At 48.4% G+C, this 23279-nt stretch overlaps 1 pseudogene; it reads right to left on the bottom strand.

Moving 5' to 3' along the window:
• Window positions 1-92: 92 nt before the first annotated feature.
• LOC104584087 lies at window positions 93-21502 on the bottom strand (annotated as a pseudogene).
• Between the last annotated feature and the right edge of the window lie 1777 nt (window positions 21503-23279).

Genomic DNA, 23279 nt, shown 5'->3' on the forward strand with positions numbered 1-23279 from the left:
AAGTTTGCATGGCTGGAACATTTTTAAGCTCACAACATTAAGTTTATTTCTCAAGAGCTCGAATAAATTACACAACGCGTAGCCTGCTGAAATGGAAGACTTCTCCTGACACGTGGACTCATAATCGCAAATAACATGGTGAATAATAATACAAATTACAATAATGATCAGGGAGGAGATACAGTCATACAGATGAGTTTGTTATCGGTTTCCGATATAGGACTATGTCTCTGTGTTCAGCTAGCATCCAGACGATGGTTGTGAGCTCACCGCCACAGCTGATCTGCTTGGCGTGTGAATCCCTGTTGCAGCGGGTGGACGCAAATGTGATCAAACGGACCCATGATTAGAGGATGAAGTCGTGTAACACATTTTCCGGTGTCTTTTTGCCCAATGGGCGGTCCTCCCAGAGTACAAACTCCAGGAGATCCGGAACCAAAAATAGAAGTCTTTTCTCGGTTTCATCTTCCATCGGAACTTCCGTGCGAATTCCGGACCAATCCGTACTTGTTTCGCTGGAATTCATAGGTACACACAGCAACTGCAGAACCTTGGCATATTGAATAGCTTCTGAGAGAATAGTGTTCCGTTCGTGAAGATCATAGGCATTCCAAGAGAATAGGTCCCTTGCAAGCTTCTTCTCTTCTTGTTTATAACTGCTGAGGTTAGAGTTACCATCCTTCCATATACTCGTCAAAGCAACGCGGATGTTTTCATAATTGCTGTGGAGCCTAAGGCCTGGTAGCATTTCGGGGCGTTCAGCGACGAGGAACATCATGTAATCTGACATCGCCTTGATCTTCCGATAGTAGGGCAATTCTTCGCTTTCTGGCATGCACAGGAGGAAAACATCTGTGGCAATGTGCCACGCAATGACCAGTTCATCGAATTCAGGACCAAAGAGCCTAGCGTCACCAAATACCCGACGTATCTTGTAAGGTTTGTCAGATTCAGTTAGGTGGTAGTCTTTGTTCTTCTTCTTCTTCTTCTGCTGCTGCTGCTACTGTTTCTTCTGCTAGTGGAGGTGGTGGGCAAGAAGCAAATATTGCCTCGTCTGGCATTTGATTCAATACGTCTCTACACAACTCTTCCAGCAATGACCTGACCCCTACGCTCCTAGAGTCGCCCTCCCATCCAATCTTGTTCAGCGGTGTGCCATCATGAGTGCACCAGTGCAACAAGTTGTGCTCCCAACTGTGCGCGACCACATCCTGTAGCTGCTTTGCTCATTGCCTTTGGGACAGACGCTGCTAAGAAAGAGCCGGAACGGGTCCAGAGAAATGAGGAATCGACGGAGCCGATACCACTTCCCACGCCGCAGCAGAATGTCTGCTTGAGCAGGTTGCATTTTGTATCTTTCAAGAATGCGTATGTCCAGGTCGATCCTAGTGCTCTCAGGAGCCATCTCACATCGAGCAGCAAGGTACCAATCAGCAACAGGTATGTGATCCTGATATCTACTTCCTTCTGGTCCTCTTTGCTGTGGAAGTGAAACAGCATGAGGGCGGTAAAAGTGAGGGGCGCGGAGGCAAGACGGATGAGGTAGCCGGGCCATGTGTGGATCACGGCTGCCTTGGTGTACATTATGTCATACATGAGTGAAAGCTACATCTCCACCACCTTGATAACATCATCCCAATAGGGATAGGATGTGCTGAAATCACGGCCTTCATCATGCTCCTCCTCGAGATTCACCGAATAATCAGCGAAGGCAGCCACGGTGATACCGAGCAGGCCATGGGCATCAAGCAAGGCGTCATCGCTATCTAGCTCCTCCGATTCATACTGATCACTGAAACGCCATAGCGGCTTCTTCTCGTTTGAGCTCCGGATTCGGGCGAAGCCACCTTGCCAAAGGGCAACTGCCCTCTCCACATACTTCCAGAAACCCAGAAAGAACATGATGCAGAACGCGGAGCCCAAAACCCAGTCCGCCCATAAATTTTTGCTTGTATGCGCCGTAGAAGGCCTCGACGAGATCTATGATTATCTCAAGCACTTGGCGCGCAGATAGCACATTGTCCTCCAATGAGTAGGCACTGATAGTGTCGGGGAGGCCGAGGTGCAGAAGGAGGAAAGGGACCCAGAACGCGAACAGCTGCTGGTTGCTTGACGGACTGTCAAGGAACAGCTTGCCGAGGGCGGCTCTGGCAACCTTGTCCGTCACCTGGTACGCCAACCACACCAGGTTCCTCATCCTCCACCAGCCGGAGTCTTCGCGCCGACGGGTACCGGCGAACAGCGCGAGAATGAGATGCGCCACGAAGCTCGTAAAGACCAAAATCAGGGTCAGCCATAACATAAGCTGGTCCTGGATCCCCTTGTCCAGCCAGAATCCACTCATTTCTAGCTCCTATTTTCATTGAAATTAAGATTACACAGTATCATTTATGATGTCATCTAATAGGTCAACAGTTCTGCATATCTGCATGGGAGAAAATTTACCTATGATCGATAACGCCACCGCCGCGCTTTGCAGGTCAACTGAACGACCAACTGGAGTTGTATCTTGGAGGACTTCGAAATGAGTTCGATTTAGGACAGCGGATATTGATTTGCCGACGGGAGCATGAGAGAGAGTTTAAACTAAGTTGCCAGCCCACTGGTCCGAGGTTTAGTAGGGAGTATTCTCTCAGTCCAACAAAAGATTTCTCAAAGTTGTCAAAATTTGGATGTATCCAGACATAACTTAACTTAGTGTATAGATGCATTCAAATTTGATCAAACTTGAGACATCATTTGTTGGACGGAGGAAGTACTATTTTTGTCCGTTTCCATTAAATTACAGTTATGCGTCGACATTTGTGTGTAAAACAAAAGCCTAAGAAAAGTATAAAAATCTCGTGGTGCACCAACTTCTGCAAGTTGATGTACAAATGTTGTCGCGTTGTACATTTGCAATTTGATGCCCTTGCTTCTTGCAGTATCGTCAATGCCCATGTGCGTCCAGACTCCAAGCCGTTTTGTCTGTGTTGTCTTGTTGGGCCATCTTGGACCCGTACTCCAAGTCTCTATTTTGTTTCCATTTCCTTGAGTAGATAAAGAGTACTCGTAGATGTTTTCTAAAAAAAAAGAGATAAAGAGTAGATAAAACGATCGGTAAATTTATACCGACCTAATCAGTACGAGAGACTACTAAACCTGATTGATCTGGTTCTTGTTCCGTCCGGTGTGCTGTTCGTCTCCTCGGGTGTAAGAGAGACCCGTACGGCCCGTATACTCATCTCCTGATCTCCCCAGTCCTTTTTTCCGTGATCATGAAACTGAATGCACTCTCCCCTAGTACCCTATTAGAGAGTGTGGCGGTTCGGCCAGACGAGGTAGCGTCTTACCGGTCCAGGTACACAGAGTCCGCAGCCAATAAGGCCTCAAGTCCAACTCAATTTAAAAAACTTTCATAGGTGCGGTTTGTTCCACCTTATGTTGTGCTTTCCAATAATCAATTTTCGACGTGGGATTAAACCCAACATTCCTCCGTCACACATGAGACTGAACGAACTCCCTGTGATCTAGAAATGTTTTAGGTTCTTCTATGACAATGGGTTTTGATCTCCCGTTACTAAAAGATCAACCACAAGGCTTCACGAGGCTCTGCTACCACTTGTTAGAGCGCACAACGGTTCAGTCCAGCTACGTACACATGAGCTAGCGTCTTATTGGCCCACGTCCACAGGAATCCACAACCAACTAAGGCCTCAAGTCTAACTCAACCTAAATGACCGATCTGATAGATGAGGTTTTCTCCACCTTATATGTTGTGCTCCTCCACGATCCATTTCTGATTGGGACTAAACCCAACATCCCACTTGCTCTTCTGGCCTTGGGAGTTCTTTTAAAAGGAATCCCACATCAACCAACATAAGCAACACCTAAGACAAAAATAAACCATATGAAAAAACTTAGAACTTTGTGCAAAGACCAACAAAACAAACCATATGCGAGACGATTTAACAAAACAAAAGATAACCTGAAGCCATGCTCTTTTGAGCTTTATTGGTCTCCTGTCTAGTGCAGTCATTCGAACGTTCAATGAAATAACAAATACGACCTACCGATGGAAAAAGAGAAACAATACATGAATGAAAGCTTTAATAATATATGGTTGTTGTCGTGGTGCTGTCACGGCAAATGCCATGGGATGGCTTGAGTTGGGACCGATGGACGAAGGTGGATCCGGAGGAGGGCACGCACAAGTTACCGTGAACATGAACGATGTTTACCCAGGTTCGGAGCCCTCTTGATGAGGTAACACTCCTACTCCTGCTTTGTTCGTGTTAGCTGAGATACCAGCGGGCTACAATGGTGCTCCTTGAGCTGTATTTAGAGAAAGAAGAAGAAGGAGAACTTCTAATGTCTAAGGGAGGAACCCCTCTTACAGGAGGGGGTGGAGCCTCTATTTATAGGCTAAAGATGTCACACTGACATGCGGGCCGAAAGCAAACCCTAGCTATCCCCGGGCCCACCGGGTACGCCCATGGTCCCCTTCGGATTGTCCGGGAGGGGACAACACTGCTTTGTGCTTTTATGTACAGCCAGACGGTGCGCACTGTAGCCACGCCCCGGCCTTCGTCACTTGTCCTTCTACGGCGCGTCACTGTGCAGTCGTCCGGCACAACAACGTGAGCAACGACTGCTTTTCCGTCATAAAGGGAGCACTGCTTTACTTTAGGCCACATGACCAGGATAAGACCGTTGGCATATCCCGGCCCTAGCCGAGATTAGGTAGTCTGTGCTTGTCCTGAAAACACATAAGACAAGATAGAGTTGCCGGCATACTCTTGGTATGCCGGCCCGTTATAAAGTCGGCTCAACAATGCCGGCGTACTTGCTTACGTTGGCTTTGCTCTCGCTAACGCGGCCGATATGTGTCATCATGACCCTACCCGGGGTCATTCCCCCGACACTAGTCCCCGAAGCTGTTGCGGTCTGGCAGGAATTGATGTCGGGCCACGACAGTTTCCCAAACCTTGAACTACTCAGCATTAAGGAGGATTCGACCAGGTAAAATGTCGACACGATCTCGAGCTTTCTCAGCCGAGATTCATCACCGCCGACACTCTTGGTCGGCGCAGTACTTTTAGTTTCAAGCCAAGATTATCCTGCCTAATCTCGGATAGCACGAGAAAGTATTTCTCCACCGACATATTCGCCACATGTCACACTTATTCTGCGCGTCATTTTAATAACGGGAAGATAAGGTTCGTGACACTGTTGGCACGCCTTTTGAGGCGAGTGTGTTGTCCCATCGAACAAAAAAGACGGCAGGCCATTAAGAGCAGAGTTTCGAATTCCGCCCGTTGCCTTATATCCTCATAACTCGGTGAGACTCACTGCGCCACTTTGTGCACTAACCACGCGCATGTCGTTAAGGGGGGAAACCGCCCCCATGATTGTAGCGCCATTTATCCGTTGGCCGTGGGGATCGTGGGCGTGTAAGATCCACGGCCCATGATAACCCCTCAGTTATAAATAGAGGGGACGGGGTGAAAGCATTTTCACTTTCCCTCGAAACCCTAGCCTCTTCGCTACTCGTGCGCACCTGCCATTCCCGTACGCTCAGAGCTCTTTGACGCCGCGCTTGCTCGCCACTGCATCCTCGCCTCCGGCGCCCAAGCTCACCGTCGTACCCTCGCGCGCGCTTGCCTGCGGTTCCGCCGTCGCCTCCTCTCTTGCTCTTCTCTCGAGGCCGCCGGTTCTCCAGCTAGCACTCCCAGATCTATTTCTGCACCATGGCATCTTCTTCCCATTACGCCGCCGCCGTCGACCCCGCCGTCCAGCACAACGAGGAGGATGCTGGGTCGGAGCGCGTCGGATGGGAAGGCTCCGATGTCTCTCCGGCAAACACCGACTGGCTCCGCTGCACTCGGCATATCCCGGTAGAGGTGGAGTGCCGGACTCCCGGCGATGAAGTCGTGCCGACACCCGGGCCCGGTGAGTTCGTGGTCTTCGTATCTCACTTTGAGCGTGGCTTCTGGCCCCCGGTTAGCGATTTCACCCGACATTTCTTTAACCACTTTGGTCTCCAGCCTCACCACCTTCCTGCCAATGCTATTCTCACTCTTTCCGCCTTTATCACTTGCCGCGAGAACTATCTCGGCCTCTGGCCTTCCGTTGACCTGTGGGCCAAGTACTTTATGTTCCGGCCCCAGGTTCTTCCCGACAAAGACAATCCCGACGCCCTAAGCCTATGACCCAATGCGGCGCCGCCACCGTCATACCTCGCCGAGGTTCCATCTTTCCTCGGATCGAAGGTCTCGAATCTTGCAAGAAGTGGCTCAAGACTTTCTTTTATGTCAAAAACACTTCCGACACCGACAGGATTAATCTGCCGGGATTCATAGTCGGCCCGCCGAAAGAAAAGAAGAACTGGAAGTACGATCCGAAGGATTCTCTTCCAGAAATTAACGAAGGTCACGCCGGCATCCTTGCGCTGAAGGAGAACGGGATGACGGCTGACGATCTGCTGGCCACCTTCGTGTTCCGGCGGGTTTGCCCTCTCCAACGTCGGACGCACAAGATGTGCTTCCACAACGGCCGGCTAGACCCGAACCAAGTCTCGACAATCACCCCGAACAAGACCGAGGTTCGACGCCGAGTCAAGGCAATCACCAAAACCAATTTGGCTGAAAACTGGAGTTGGGGCATGGTGTCGTACAGCCGGAAGAATCGCGCACCCGTTGTAAGCTTCTTGTCTACTTGCTCTTTCTATTTTCTTTCGACATAATTATATGCCGGCCTCTAACTGATATTGCTTTATCTCGGCGTAATTTTCATGTTCTTGTGCAGAAATTTACACTCCAACGCAACGAGGATGGGCATGAGCCAGACAAGCGCTTCTTCCTGACCGTCTGGAAACGGACTTGGAAGACCCGGACTCTGAGGATCACATGCCAATTCCTCATGCCGGCCCCAGACGCATCATAGGTAAAAATTTCCGATCCCACTTCGTTGATGTTCTAACTCATATCCTCGAAGTTCTTACGCCTGTTTTTCTCCGAGAATAGCCGACTTGGACGAGCCGACTTCCTCCGCGGCCCCTGCTGCTGCTTCGATGTCGGCGGGCGAGAAGCGCATAGCCGACAAAGAGCTTCCGAGGAATATGAAACGGAAGAAAACTGCTGGCCGGCTCCCGAACCCGAAACCCATGGTCGTCGGGTAAGCCTCATGCCACTTCAGACTTAGAATGTCGGTACCTTGGTAGTTTTTCTTAACAAATCATAGGAATAACATTATTCCCTTCCTGCAGGGAGGCTTTGACTGATACCCAGTCCAAGACTTGCATCGCATCCGAGATCCCGACCACCTCGTCTCCGCGTGCAGAGACTTCTACTGAAGCCACTGGAGAAGCCAAGACTGTCGTAGATCCGGCGTCCCCCGTTCAGGAGGTCGCCCCCGGCATCGACGTTTCGAGCGTCACCCAAGCCGGGACATCTGCGGCCGGGACCGCATCTTCGTCAGCAATCCCGGATGCGCAACCCCAACCATTGGTGGTGGAACCACCTCGACAACCAGCACCGCAGCCCCAACAACCTTTGGCGACAGCATCACCGCTGCCACAGCAGCCATCGCAGCCACAACCAACACAACTGGCCGCCGCCTGGGCGAAGAGAACCAGGAGCTCTATCATTCCGCCAGGACAACAGCCTACTAGTTCAGCCGGCCTGCCGAATTTTACGTCATTCCGGGGTACTCAAGGAGTTCCTCGGAGGACGACAAGCGGGCACAGCTAGGGGTCTCTTGGCCATTATGCCATGGATTGGAACAGCGCCGACAGTTACGAGGTTAACTCCGGCACATTCCAAACTGCACAGCAACATGCTCTGGTGGGGCCATGTCCCGTGGCGGCGACCCCACAATCGGTGGCGGCCAGGATGTTCGAGGCAAGAGTCGCCTTGTTCGAGAGGTTTAGGGCGAGTAATAAATAGTCGGCCTGAAGCTTTACTTCCAAAAAACTTCAAACACTATTCCCCGAGATTCAGGCCGAGTTTAGAATAGTCGGCCTGAAGCTTAAAATTGCTTCAAACACTATTCCCCGAGATTTAGGTCGAGTTTAGAATAGTCGGTCTGAAGCTTAAAAATTGCTTCAAACACTACTCCCCGAGATTCAGGCCGAGTTTAGAATAGTCGGCCTGAAGCTTAGAATCGCTTCAAACACTATTCCCCGAGATTCAGGCCGAGTATAGAATAGTCGGCCAGAAGCTTACAATTGCTTCAAACACTACTCCTCGAGATTCAGGTCGAGTTTAGAATAGTCGGCCTCAAGCTTAGAATCGCTTCAGACACTATTTCTCGAGATTCAGGTCGAGTATAGAATAGTCGGCCTGAAGCTTACAATTGCTTCAAACACTACCCCGAGATTCAGGCTGAGTATAGAATAATCGGCCTGAAGCTTACAATTGCAGACTTGCCTCTGCTATACAAGACCCAAACCATTGTCCAAAAGTTGATTGTGGAGCACTTGCTTGCAGAACTGTATGAATAAACGTACTGCGATCTTCAACATTTTGCTCGCGTTGCACCGAAAACTGGTGGACAAGCACAAGGCTTTGGTGGCCAAGCAGCACAGGAGTGAGTATACTTCTACTGACATAAAAATTATGTCAAGTTGCATATGTACTTTGAAAACTGACGTGTGCCGACATAAACAGCCGGGGATGACGCACAAGTATCCGAGCTGCTAAAGCGTGTCGCAGAGGTGCAAGGTATGACTAATTCTGTATTTTCAACTGTACCTATTTTTGTCTTGAACACTTTTAGCCTATCTCTGCGATATAGGGGAAAAAACCCTACTGGTGGAGCAACATCGGGACGAGGTGACTCGGCTGAGGACGCAAATTGAAGCGCAAGGCGAGGCGCATAAGGCCGAGGTAGTTCAACTCACCTCGGCACTTTCTGCGCAAGCCGACGAGAAGATCCGCCTGGAGGGCGAGGTACAAAAATATAAGGATCTTCTCGCCGAAGCCGAGACTCGAGCCACCGCCGTTCAACAGAAGATGACCGACAACACACATTTGCTAGCCGTGTGCTTACGGGACCTCGGCAAGATAGACGGATTGCTAGCCAGTAAGTTGCCATAACCCGGATCTTTTCCTTTGACCATTCAACCGACAATAGCAATGTGCCGGGATTTGTCATCACTTCTCTTTTTCTAGCAGAAATCTTCCCGCACTCTACTGAGGCTGCCCAAGCCACTGTGATCAAAGCTCGCGGGAAGAGGGATTCCTCCTCGACACAGCCATCAGAATACGATATCGAGGACTATCTCATCAGCATCTGGACCCGAGATAAGCCATTGAAGACCTTCGGGATCGATATGCTTAATGCCGGCATCCGCGTCTTCCGAGCCCTTTGGCCGGGAGAAAACGCGTCGAGTGCCATCTCGGATTTAGCCAAGCGTCTTCTGGAGGTAGAGGACCGGCTTAGCGAGTGGCAAGAGTCGGCCGCTTGTGTCGGTGCCAACGAGGCACTGTCGTTCGTACTCTCTTGGTACGACGGCATTAACCTCGACGTGCTGCAATGCATGCGTGCCGACTCTCCCTTCCTCTCGGACCCAGAGCTGATCGCCAAACATCGAGAGCGGGTCTATTCCTTCATCCAATATGCCGACGTGCATTCCTTTGTGGAGGGTCCGAGATTGGACGCGGAAGAAGAGGCGGTCGAGGAAGAAGAGGACGTGAACGAGGAAATCGTTGCCGAGTCACCTCCCGCCGAGACAGATGTCCCGAGCACCAGCGCTAACGACCCTACAGCCTGAAGTCTTGCCTACTGGTGTCGAAAAAACTTTTAAGATTATTAGATCCCCGGGATGCCAGGTGCAGATGTAAATATTTTGAAGTACTCTTAGTGTGATGCACAATGGTCCGAATTAGTTTAAGCCACAAGTTATCAAGTTCCCAGCCGAGTCCCCGAGTTCATTTTTCCGTCGGTTAAATCATATGACCTCGGCTCTTTGTCTGCCTTGTCGGCGTTCGACGTATGAATCACGAAGTCATAAAATAGAACTTTCAAAAAAATTAAACTCATGAAATTCGTTTGGAAATGCTCGGTATAGAAAAAGAGTGCTGGGTTAGAGAAAACGACGCGCATCCCGGCTCGCCTGTTTGCTTACTTCCATAATCGCTTTTCATGTGTTCAATAACTTCGTACTCGTGCTCCAACTTGCAATGAAGCCGGGTTGCAGACAACAGCTAAGTCATAGAGAGAGTTTTCAGTACCGACACACTACTAGACCAACATAAGATTACACAATCAAGCCAGGCCGACATACAAAATAGACAAATGAAACACAACTTGCATATAACATGGGAGTCCCCGAGTTTCTTTTAAGAACTCGACGGTTAATTCATTGTTTCAAAATATCTGACATAAGGAAAAAACGATACAAATACTCATCTTTCAAGTATAGAACGGACGAAGCAAAGCTACATTCCATGGCCTCTTGGTTTCCTCGCCAGATTTATCCATCATGTTTGCGTTGGGGTCCTGCGCATCTATAAGATAGTACGAATCATTGTGCAGCGCTTTGCTCACAATGAAGGGTCCTTCCCATGGAGGTGACAATTTATGCATGCCGGCCGTGCGCTGCACAAGCCGGAGCACGAGATCCTCTTCCCGAAACACCCGCAGATTTACCTTCTGGCTGTGATAACGCCTAAGGTGCTGTTGATAAATGGCTGACCGGGATAGAGCCAATTCCCGTGCTTCTTCGAGCATGTCGACATCATTTTCTCAGGCTTCTTTACCTCGGCTTCCGTATACATGGTTACTCGCGGAGAGTCATGCTGGATATCGGCTGGTAATACAGCCTCCGCCCCGTACACAAGGAAGAATGGCGTATAGCCCGTGGAACGATTTGGGGTTGTCCTGAGACTCCACAGCACAGCCGGGAGCTTATCTAGCCAGCATCCTGGAGTGCGTTCCAGTGGCTCAATTAGACGAGGCTTTATGCCGGCTAAGAGCATGTTGTTTGCTCTCTCAACTTGCCCATTGGACTAAGGATGTGCTACTGAGGCAACATCAAGCCAGATTTTCTTCTCCGCACAAAACCGCGCAAAAGCTTCCTCTGCGAAGTTTGTTCCATTGTCCGTGATGATGCTGTGCGGGTAGCCTTATCTTAGGATGATATCTTTTAAAAATGACACCGCCGTCTTGCCGTCACACTTCCGTATTGGCTTCACTTCAATCCATTTGGTGAACTTGTCCACCATGACCAAGATATGCGTCATGCCTCCTCGTGCCCGCTTGAAGGGCCCCACCATATCCAAACACCAAACAGCAAATGGCCAAGTGATTGGGATGGTCTTGAGCTCGGATGCCGGCATATGAATTTTGTTAGCATACCTCTGGCAACCGTTGCACTTCCTGACCATATCTTCTGCCTCCTGTAATGCACTCGGCCAGTAGAAACCTAGCAGAAATGCCTTGGCCACCAATGTTCTTGAGGATGCATGATGGCCACATTCCCATTGGTGAATATTCCGGAGGATTTCTTGTCCTTCTTCTGGCTCAACGCAACGCTGCAACACATTAGTGACACTTCTCTTGTATAGCTCGCCGTTGATAATGGTGTATGCCTTTGCTCTTCTCTGAATTTGCCTTGCCGACACTTCCTCTTCCGGCAAACTTCCATCTTTGAGGTACGACATTATTGGTTGTGCCCAAGCCGGCACAGGGCGAGTCATGAAAACCAGCTCATCTACCTCCATTGGTTCAATCGCCATTGCTTTAGCTGAGTTAGGGCGCTCAGTCCCCGGGTTGCCGGAACCACTGCCACTGTCTATATCCATTGGAGTGACGTCAGCTTCCGAGTTTGCCGGAATGAAAATCAATTCCATTTCTGGTGACGGCTTGATTGACGGCTTGCGCAGATGTTCCAACACGATGCCGGCCAGGATGGCCTGCCACATTGATCCTAGCTTCGACAAAGTGTCGGCAGCCTCGTTCTCCGCCCGTGGTATGTGATGGAATTCACAACCTTCAAAGTGGTCGCTGATCTTCTGCACATGAAAGCGATACAGTGCCATGTTGGCATCCAACGCATCCCAATTACCAGAGGCTTGCTGGACCGCTAGGTCAGAATCACCGAAGCATTGAATCCGGCGAACGCCGATCTCTTTTGTCATCTTCAGGCCGTGAACAAACGCCTCATACTCGGCGACATTGTTGGATGCAGCGAAATGAATCTGCAACACATACTTCAACTGATCACGCTTGGGCGAGGTGAGAACTATGCCGATGCCATGCCTGCTTTTCATTTTGGAGCTATCAAAATGCATTTTCCAATAACCGGTTTCAGGTGGCGGTGGCTCATACTCCATCTCGGCCCAATCCACCAAGAAATCCGCCAGTGCCTGACATTTCACGGCATCTCGTCTATCATACTGCAGTGTGTATGGTGCTAACTCAATAGCCCATTTAGCTATTCGGCCGCTTGCATCTTTATTGTTCATGATTTCCGAGATAGGCGCTTCACATATTACTCGGATTTGGTGTGCATCAAAATAATGCTTCAGCTTATTTGCCACCATATAACACCGTACGCCATCTTTTGGTAATGAGGATAATTCTGTATTGACGATGACAACACCTCACTCAGATAATATACCGGCCTCTGTACCGACTTGCCATCTTCATCTCTCTCCACCACTATGACGGCACTGACAACTCGGTTTGTTGCTGCTATATACAACAACATTGGCTCTTGTGCCATTGGCGACGCTAATATCGGCGTTGTAGCGATCATTTCTTCAACTCTTGGAAGGCTACTTCTGCTTGTTGTGTCCACACAAATTTGTCAGTTTTCTTCATCAGCTGGTATAAGGGCATTGCCTTTTCACCCAGCCGACTAACGAAACGACTTAACGACGCTAAGCCTCCAGTGAATTTTTGCACATCTTTGAGACATTTCGGCAACTTCATTCTTTCAATGGCGGCAATTTTCGCATGATTTGTTTCTATGCCTCGTCTTGACTCTAGGAATCCGAGTAGCTTCCCTGCTGGTACACCGAACGTGCACTTGGCCAGGTTTAGCTTCATTCGAAACCTTCTCAAGTTTGCAAATGTTTCTCTGATATCATCCAGCAGCGTGATGCTCTCTTTGGTTTTTATGACAACATCGTCGACATATACCTGCACGTTTTTGCCGAGTTGTTCGTGCAAGCATTTCTGCATGCACGTTTGGTAAGTAGCCCCTGCATTTCTCAAACCAAACAGCATAGTGCGATCGCAATAAGCCTCGAACGGGGTGATAAATGATGTCATTACTTGATCATTAGGGTTCAGCGGTATCTGGTGAAAACCAGAATACGCATCTACAAAAGACAACAACTCACACCCGACAGTGGAGTCGATCACTTGATCGATCCGAGATAATGGAAAAGGATCTTTAGGGCACGCTTTGTTCAAGCTAGTGTAGTCGATACACATGCGCCATACTTTGGCTGCGGCTGGGTCATCTTTTTTCTTCTCGAGCATGACCGGGTTGGCCAACCAGTCAGGATGCAACACTTTCATGATAAAACCGGCAGCTAGAAACCGGGATATCTCTTCCGATATGATCTTCCTTTTGTCATCGGCGAAGCGGGCTGCTTCACTAGTCTTGCATCTGGCCTGACATGCAATGAGTGCTCAGCCAACTCCCTCGACACACCCGGCAAGTCTTGGTTTGACCATGCGAAGATGTCCCAATTCTCACGGAGGAAGTTGGTGAGCTCGCCTTCCTACTTCTCATTCAGGCGGCAACGGTGCGGTCCGGGAACTCATTGTCGACTGGTATCTTCTTTGTCTCCTTGGCCGCCTGGAAAGCTATGCTGCCATGAGGGTTGGTCATGGCCTGCAGACCGATCTGCGCCGACTGAGCCCATGCGACAACTTCTTGCAGCTTCCTCTTCTCCCCGGCAATGACCAATGACTCGGCCAAAGCAAACCCTGCTGCCGCGCACTCCATTGAACGCTTGTAATTGCCGGAGATGGTTATGGTAGCATTTGGTCCCGGCATCTTCATCTTCAGATAGCCAATGTGGGTAGTTGCCAAGAATTTGGCCAGTGCCGGTCTGCCGAGTAACGCATGATAAGAACTGTTGAGATCCACCACTTCAAACACCAAGTTCTTTGGTCGACAATTTTCCCTTGTGCCGAATAAGACATCAACCCGAATTTTGCCGACCGGAGCACATGACACTCCCGGCACAATACCGTGGAAGGTAGTCCGCTAGGCTCAAGCATGTTATCGGTAATGCCGAGTTTGAGCATCGTATCTCGGTACATGATGTTTATGTTGCTCCCATTATCAATGAGAACTCGAGTGAACTTGACATTGATGTCAGGCCCAATGAGTGTCGGATCAACCACCAGAGCATAGCCACTAGGATTCGGCATGACTCTAGGGTGATCAACTCGGTTCCAACAGAGCTCCTGCTCCGACCAGTACATGAATTTCGGTACTGCCGGCATGACAGCATTGACTTCCATCTCATGCCGACGCTGGCTCTGTTTGCAAGTTGGCTCAGTGACGAAAATCATGTAGCTTTGGTGATGCTCCTTGTACTCGTTCCTTCCTCCATACTCCGGGATGCCCTGGTCTTCTACCTGATTGACAGCATTGTTTGCCGGAGGGGGTCCTTGAATCTGAGCATTGGCACCTGTGAGTGGCGGGGGAGGAGGCAGCCGACTTGTTTCACCCTTCTCGACCCGCTGCATCCAACCGCATTGCCGGGTTGTGTGATTTGCTAGCTTGCTGGGATTGGTCGTGTGGAAACGACAAGGCTGATCAAGCATCATCTCGAACGTGTACTTCTGCTTATCTTGCCACGGCTTCTTTTGTTCTCCTTTATTGGCCCATTGCTGATTTCCAGTCTTCTGTCGCTGGCTAGGACTGGCATCAGGTTGATCTTGGATGGCTGGCCCATACCGGTAATCCGGCCTACCGTCCCTTCTTTTGTTCCTGTTATCCTGATGATCATTTCTCCGAAATGCTCCGGCAGGATTGTATGTCGGCTGCTCTCTATGTTGCTCTGCCGGCATCAGTGATGGCTGAGTTGGGTCATCCACGCATACATGTCCGCAATCTTGATCATCTCGGACAGTGTGGCCGGCATCTCCCTTTGCAGCTTCTGCCGCAACATGCTGCCATGTCGGTATCCCTGGGCAAACCATGCTATGGCCTACAACTCCACTATTCCTTCACAGGAATTGTGGAGGTTATTCCATCTCGTCAGGTACTCTCACTCGGTCTCGTTGTCCCTTTGCTTGCACATGGACAATTGCTGAGGGCGATTAGGCCTCTTCCAGGTGCTAGTGAAATTGCTGACAAAGGCTTTCCCGAAATCTATCCAGCAGTTGATGCTGCCCTCCGGCAGGTTATTCAACCAAATTCTGCCTGGCCCTACCAACATTTGGGGTACATAGCGTACCGCCCATCTGCGATCGCCTCCTGCCACATGCATTGCAGTGACATAATCCTCCAACCAGTCTTCCGGCTTTGTACTACCGTCATATGTTCTCGTGTCTCTAGGTAGTTGGAAACCCTGGGCTGATGTCTCTCTCATGATCCGGTAGGCGAAGCAACGCGGTCCCGGAGGGCCTTGCTCTTCCAGAAGTTCAAACAGATGGATTCTTTCGAGCCGATGTCGGGCATCTAGCGGCGACACTTGCCGGTTTCCCACTCGGGCTCCGAGTGGGCCGACATTGTCACGCTCTCGCCTGAGATAGCCTTCATCTCCCATGGCCAAGTATCCGTCATTGTAATGGTCTTGCCTGCGATCTTCACCTCGATACAGGGGGCTGTGCCCGGCACCCTGCTAACCTGCAACAGTATTGGGCGCCGGACCCCGGGTACGCCCATGGTCCCCTCCGGATTGTCCGGGAGGGGACAACGCTGCTTTGTGCTTTTACGTACAGCCAGACGGCGCGCACTGTAGCCATGCCCCGACCTTCGTCACTTGTCCCTCTACGGCGTGTCACTGTGCAGTCGTCCGGCACAGCGACGTGAGCAACGATTGCTTTTTCATCATAAAGGGAGTGATGCTTTACTTTAGGCCACATGACCAGGATAAGACCGTTGGCATATCCCGGCCCTAGCCGAGATTAGGTAGTCCGTGCTTGTCCTGCAAACACATAAGACAAGATAGAGTTGCCGGCATACTCTTGGTATGCCGGCCCGTTATAAAGTCGGCTCAACAATGCCGGCGTACTTGCGTATGTCGGCTTTACTCTCGCTAACCCGGCCGATATGTGTCGTCATGACCCTACCCGGGGTCATTCTCCCGACAGTTGTGTTCATCAGTCGATGCAGAGGCCGGAGATTATCCTGTTTTTCAGAAAGAATATTTGACTGAAAAGAATAGACTAGAGAGCAATAAACACAAAGAATGCTTGAAAATCCACAAAGAACACAATGTTGCCAACCATTACATGCGTTACTAGATGGGACAGCACGCTTCGCTGGCCCGTTCATTATGGACTGTAATTTGCATGTCTTTGGAATTTTGGGGGTTTATTTTTGTAATGTTTCTTCTTTTCTAAAACTTGTAGAAGATTGTTCAGACTTTAAATTCACTCATTTCTTATCTAGGTTTTAATTGTTTTTCTACTCACACGAAAAGGTAGAGAAGTGAAGGAAAACAGAGCCGAAAGCCTTTGGCACTAATATTTCTATAATTGGCTTTTATTGAATGCTCCTCAAGCAACTGATTTTTCTTGATGTAAATGGCAAGTGTAGTTTAGTGGGTTAGCACCATAAATTTGATTTGGAGTATTGGAAAGCGCAGTTTAGTGGGTTAGCACCATAAATTAGATATGGAATATCTACATATATTCCCCACAAAATATTAAGAGTTGGTGAATCCATTCTTTCTTTTTGTGAATCCCTTTTACTCAAATTGGTAGTGGAAAATGCAGTTTTTGCTCAAGTACTACTTGAGAGAGTTAAAAGTAGTTTAAAGTTCAATTGCAGAATAAGAGTCATAACAACAATGGAAGAGTTAGCACTGCCAATGAATGAGTATTGATACAAAGTCATCATATAAAACATAGAGTAAAATGCAACCGTGATCCTAATACTTTCGCAAACGTGTCAAGTTAGTCCTAAATGTTTGAAATGCACGTCTAAGTCCTATATCTTTGATTAGTGGTTCACCACAGGTCCTACTTGTGTATCCGTCTCTCTGACCGGTTGATGTGGCGGTTTGACCTTTGCCACGTGGCATGGTCCCACATGCCAGGTACCCTTTTGAATAAAACACTTGCAAAAAAAACATGCCTCCTCTGTTCTTCACACCCGCGGTCCCTCCCTTTTTTTTCTGCTCTGCTCATCTTCCAATCACTAGCCGGCGGCGACCTTGTTCGTGACTTCCTTGGCCTCCTCCTTCAGGGGGCAGAAGGCAAGCATCTCCTGATATGGGTGTGGGTGGCCCGATCTTTCGATGAGATTGATAACTCTCAATTTGGGTAGGAGGTGACGTTGACGATCCGACTACGGCCTAGGAGGCAGCGCCTTAGCAATCGATACACCAACTCCAGAGGGTTATTGATCACGCGGGGGCACGATCAACCTGACCACGAAGGTCTTTGTTCCTGCAAGCAATCGAAGAACAAGCAAGAACAAGATAAATAGCGGATGCAATCTCAAATTGCGAATATACAATATCAAACCAATGTCTCAACGAGATGATAAGTTGGAGTCTTGACGACGGTAAAACAGGTGATCTAACCGACACACGCGATTACACGAAGTAGCAAAGATGGCTAAACTTTATCTAATCAAAACCCAAGGCTCCTTAGGGGGGCTCATGGGGTATACAAAGAAGGAGGGAGAGATATTTTCGTCCACCTTGAGTAAGGAGGTCGAAATCCAACTCTATTTCTAACTTTCCTAACAAACTACAACTCTTTAGGAAACAGAAAAATAGATCCGTCCGCTTGTTTTGTCCGCCACGGTCAGCACGAGTCGAATCTCTTGATGGGGCCAGATCCGTTGGAAAGGTCTTGTAATTACCTTTCCAACAAGTACTTGTTTGCTTGATTTGGACTCCGTATGCGGCCTGGGTGATTAAAACAAATTCGGGTCTCCTGACAGTTCGGACCCGAATCGGATTTAACTTTAATTCATGATATCTTTCTCTAGCAAGCTCCGAATCATGTGCCGTTTGATTTGTTAGAAAGTAGACTTGATAGGCTTCACTTTGAATCTCCCTTTGCAGGCTATCACACTTCATCTTCACTTTGGACTTGTAAAGTTCAATAAGATGTCTACATAATAAGATTACACAAGATAATAGTTCCGCCTCTTTGCAAGTAACATATTGGAAACATTTTGTAATTGAATTCACCTGATTATAATTGTTATTAGATACACCAACAATTAGGGTTCTAATGGTCGTATCCATGGTGATCATGTCCATATCATCTCCTACAAGTGCTTCCGCGCGACAGCGGCTTTCATTACAGGAAGGCGAGGCGGGCGCCTCAACGTGGCTCGGTGGGGAGAAGGACGGGTCGAGGCGAGGTGGGGAGAAGGACGGGTCGAGGCGGCGGCAGGGCTCCTGGCCGACGGTGTTCGTTGCCTGCGCGGAGTCCAGTCCAGAGCATAGCTGCTCTAGGCCCTGGAGACACGACGATTGCTCTTCTCGGCCTCGTGTGAAGGTCATGCGCGTTGCCTGTGGCCTGCCAATGCTGCATTTAGCTCGTCAGCTTGAGCTCAATATCACAAATTGTGCGCACACTCAGATTTCACATTCTCCAATATTCATAGGCTGATTTTGTCTCGATGGTCATCCGAGTTTGCTCCTCCTGGTACTGCATCTCAGCCACCTCAAACGCTATTCTTTAATGTTCGATCTCTTGATCAGGACTTCCACAGCTTCCATTGATGGCACCACTGATATGCACACTCTTCAGAACTTCAGTCACCGGACTACCAAAGCCACCATTGGCATTGCCGTCATGTGCCTTGTTTAGAGCATGTGCATAGCTCCAGCCTTGTCAACATTGAATTTCAGGCCTTCATTTGTAGCAAACCGGAGCTCCATCTCTTGCTTCTTGCTGGGTCCAGGACACAGGAGAGGTGGGCGACAGCGAGGCCGCAGCCAGAGCAGGTCGCAGTGGGGCGGCGGTGTTCGTGGGGCCGAGGAGGTGGAGGCAGGCGGAGGGGTGCTAGAGCAGGACCACGGGTGTGAAGAACAGAGGAGGCAGGGGGTGTTTTGCAAGTGTTTTATTCAAAAAGGTACCTGACATATATGGGTCCATGCCACGTGGCAAAGGTCAAACCGCCACGTCGAGCGGTTAGAGAGACGCATACACAAGTAGGACCTGCGGTGAACCACTAATCAAAGATATAGGACTTAGACGTGCATTTTCAAACATTTAGGACTAACTTGACACATTTGCGAAAGTAGTAGGACCGCAGTTGCATTTCACTCTAAAACATACCAGTCAGTGACAGAGCAATATGATACATATTCCACATAAAAAATGAATCGAATGCACAGCAAAGACGTCTGGAGTATCCAACATCACGCAAAATCAGAAATCTATAATCACTTCTAATTGACACACAACAACAAGCATCACAACAAGAATACTACCAAACTTGCAAGGAAATCACCAAATTAGTGAGAGGCTCCTTTCTAACCTCCTCTCTTTACCCTATGATCTAAGTTCAACAAGAAACACCCTATGAGGGCATATTTTGATATTGTTTGTGTGCATTCATGAAGACCAATCTCTTAGCAAAAGTAAGAAGAGAATGTTAGCAATTAAAGATCTCCCTACCCCACGGAGAATTATTTTATCCCTACTACCATAACCAATACTATATGATGCATCTGCAACTTCGAAATCAACAATAACACAAACACACAAACAGGTGGACTTGGTTTATTTCCAAGGGCAAAAGAGACTTATTAGTTGTCACAGCCTTATTTCTTTAGTTTCAGAATAATTTTCTTTTATTGTTCTGTCAAAACTCCATAGTAGCCCTACCCGAAGTATTTTGCAGAATCATGCGCTGATACTAAAGAATGGAAATGCATACAGCTACGCAAACACTGAAACATGCATCCCTATGCACCATTTTCCATTGTATCCATTGAAGCAATACCAAATGCAGAAGATCTTAGTTGCAAAAACAAGCAGTATGGCGCAAACAACTTGTATAATTTCATAATATACAATTGCCATACATAAATAGATTGCGGGGAAGATAAATTCAGAAGAAAAAAAATGTGTGGGAATTGAACGTGTACCTCAATTGCAGAAATCATTTTAGAACCCAGCAATTCATCGTCTCCTTCCAGTCTGTTAATCCATCAGGGATAACAGGTTCTGAGTTCAGCTCCTACACGAAGGTTACTCACAACTCGGCAATCAGTATACAATGCGAATAAGTGGTGACGGCACATAATGTGTGGAATTCTTTCAGACTTCCACATCACACTGGAAGGATCATACAGAAATGACAACCTTAAAGCTGGTGTTCGACGGGCGATGACCCACTCTCCACATGTACCGCCATTTTGGGTCCGGCCCACATACTCTTAATCTTGTCTTGCATCTCCTTGCCAACAAAGTTTCAAGGTCTCCACACCTTCAGCTTCAGGTGTCACACCAACCTTGCCATTTTAAAAAGAATCAAAATTTCATCATCTCACTAACAGGGTCAAATGAAGGCACAGCACATTCAGGGTAATTGTTGGATTGCCAATCAAATACTCCCTCCGTCCAACAAAGGATGTCTCAACTTTGAATTTGAATGCATCTAATGCAGCGGGTCAGATAAGAGAACTTGATACGACAAACTAAGCATTCCTATCCCAGGAGGCCGGACTTAATTTTGCCCGAACCCTAGCATCCGATCCCACCTAATTCGCCGGAGAAGCGGAAGGATGAGAAGACTACCACTACACCAAACCCATCTGTTACCTGGCAGTGGAGCTGAGGGCGCTCCTGGAGTCGTCGGATCGAGCGAAGTAGCGCCCGACGATGTCGAGGAAGCGGTCGTTGTCGGCGGCGGGAGCAGCGGGGCTCCTTGACCAGCAGCGCCCCCCGCATCCCGCAGGCTGGCTCTCACTGCAGTACACAGCGCGCACACCCCCTCCGCTGCCTCTGCCGGCCCAGTGCCGCCAGCGATCTCCAGGTACGATTCGAGATCCACCCAGGGCGGCGGTGCTGCGGAGACACGGATTGACGGGAAGCAACAGCGGTGGTGGTGGGGATGAGAAGAGTGACGGGGGCGGCGGCGTTGGAACACCGAACGGAAGTGATCACAACACAGCAACGGTGGGGATAAGACACGTAACGGCACGGATAGTGGGGAAAAAAAAATCATATGCAACCTGGGTCTGGGGAAGTGGGGATGCGTCTGCAACTGCAGATTAACGCGCACGGTGAAATCTTCAAGCTAAGCTAAAATTGTTTGCCCGGTTGTGCAGTGTCGCCCGATCGATTGGGTCCATGGAGCGACCCAGATTGCTTAGGATTTTTTTCCCCAAGTGGGGCATCAATCCTTCCACGGTCCCACCGTTAGAGGTGGTAGGGATTTATAAATTCTTTCGAAAAGCCTGCAAAAGCCCCAATGACAACTTATTGGAACTACAAGCACACTGGAATTCGCTAAAAAGAAACAAGCACACTAGAATACATAAAAGATGAGTTTTTGAATGAAAAAGGAAAACGCCACAAATGGCAGTCACTGTATCGAGGCCCAATCCACGAAAATTACAAAAACGAAGCAACTGTGACAAAGAAGGCAAAGAAAAGAAACAAAAGCCGCTTGGCCCCCTTTTCCACCTCTCCCCTTTAGCAAAATAAAACACACAAGATTGCACGGATTCGATTCTCAGATGACCCAAGAAATAAGAAAATATTAAATGAATAAGACTTGGCAAATCATTTTTTACCTCCCTGTAAATGGTCAAAGCCACTTTCACTTGGGAGGCAATTGATCTATTTTCAACAAAATAGTGGCATAGAAATAGAATCGAGAATATCCTTGCATCTCGATCAATTATTATTTGCACTCAGACTAACACGAATACAAGACATCCTTGACCAATATACCAAAACTTCCATGCCAATATTATTGATCCTCTTGTACACCTCGCATCAGGTCACCATCACCAACCAAATGAAAATCTGAAAGTGATGGTTGAAAGAACAAACATCAGACAAATCGATCACTGGAGTCTATGCAGCTGATGAGATGATGGGTGAGTGCTATTGTTTATCGTAGGAAAATCGTTAAGAATGTTGTATGCCTAGCAGTTCTGAAAATCCAATAAACAATGTCAATTAAGATGTTAATAACTTTTTAAATGAATATTAATCCTTTTGTACGGAATTCCCTTCTGTACAGCTAGCACAAGGTTGACACTTACCAACCAATCGTAAATCTGAAGAAGAAGGAGAAAAATACAATAAGAAAAACATAAAAACGGCCAAAATACCGGTTCGGTTAGGTCATGCGTGGGAGGCTCCCACGCATCTACAGGCGGCGGCACGGCTACACAGCTTTAATTCCCTCCGCTTGCGTGTTCGGCCTCCGTTGGCTTCGGTCACGGAGGTGCGGCGGATCCCGGCCGCTCGCTGGCGGAAGGACCTCTTTTTTTTTCTAGGTTTTTTCAGTGTCTTCTTTAAGATGGTGAAACGGCAGTAGCATCTTGCAGTCGGAATAAGGTATTCCCTGCTTGTCCTCATTGTGGCGGTGCGCCTAGCGCTGGCGGAGGGTGCGTGGAGCTGTGTTTCCGGTGCATCCCTTGGGATCCGGCCACCACTAGGTGGTCTAAAGACCTATTTTTTTTTATTACTTTTATGGCTCTTTATTGATGTTGATGATCATTAATAGATCGTTGATCCTTTCGCAAAATAAATAAATAGCAATAGCCATGAAACAAATCGAAATCTACGTCGAATATGTACATATGAACTAACTCCCAAACAAATCTTCCAGAACCCTTGGCGCATGTCGCCGCCGGGGACGTTGGTGGCTTGGACAAGAAGGCCCGTACTTGAAGGGCTCCTCCTCGCCGCTGCCTTCCCAGGCGTCGTCCTCCTTGAAGTTGCATAATATCAAGAATATGCTTGCATATTGCTCTTTCCTTCCAAGAGGTCATAGTAATGCTAGCCAGAGGATTACGAAAAACTAGTGGCTCGTATTAATTTGTAAGGGTCTTCAAAAAAACATTTTTCAATTTTTTAGGGGTTTGAATGCACATTTCACCTTTCTCATTAAACTTGATTGAACACTTGATGCAGATATTAATTCACTAATTCACTTTTATTAATCG

Source organism: Brachypodium distachyon, chromosome 3 (genome assembly GCF_000005505.3).
Source record: "Brachypodium distachyon strain Bd21 chromosome 3, Brachypodium_distachyon_v3.0, whole genome shotgun sequence".
NCBI lineage: Eukaryota > Viridiplantae > Streptophyta > Magnoliopsida > Poales > Poaceae > Brachypodium > Brachypodium distachyon.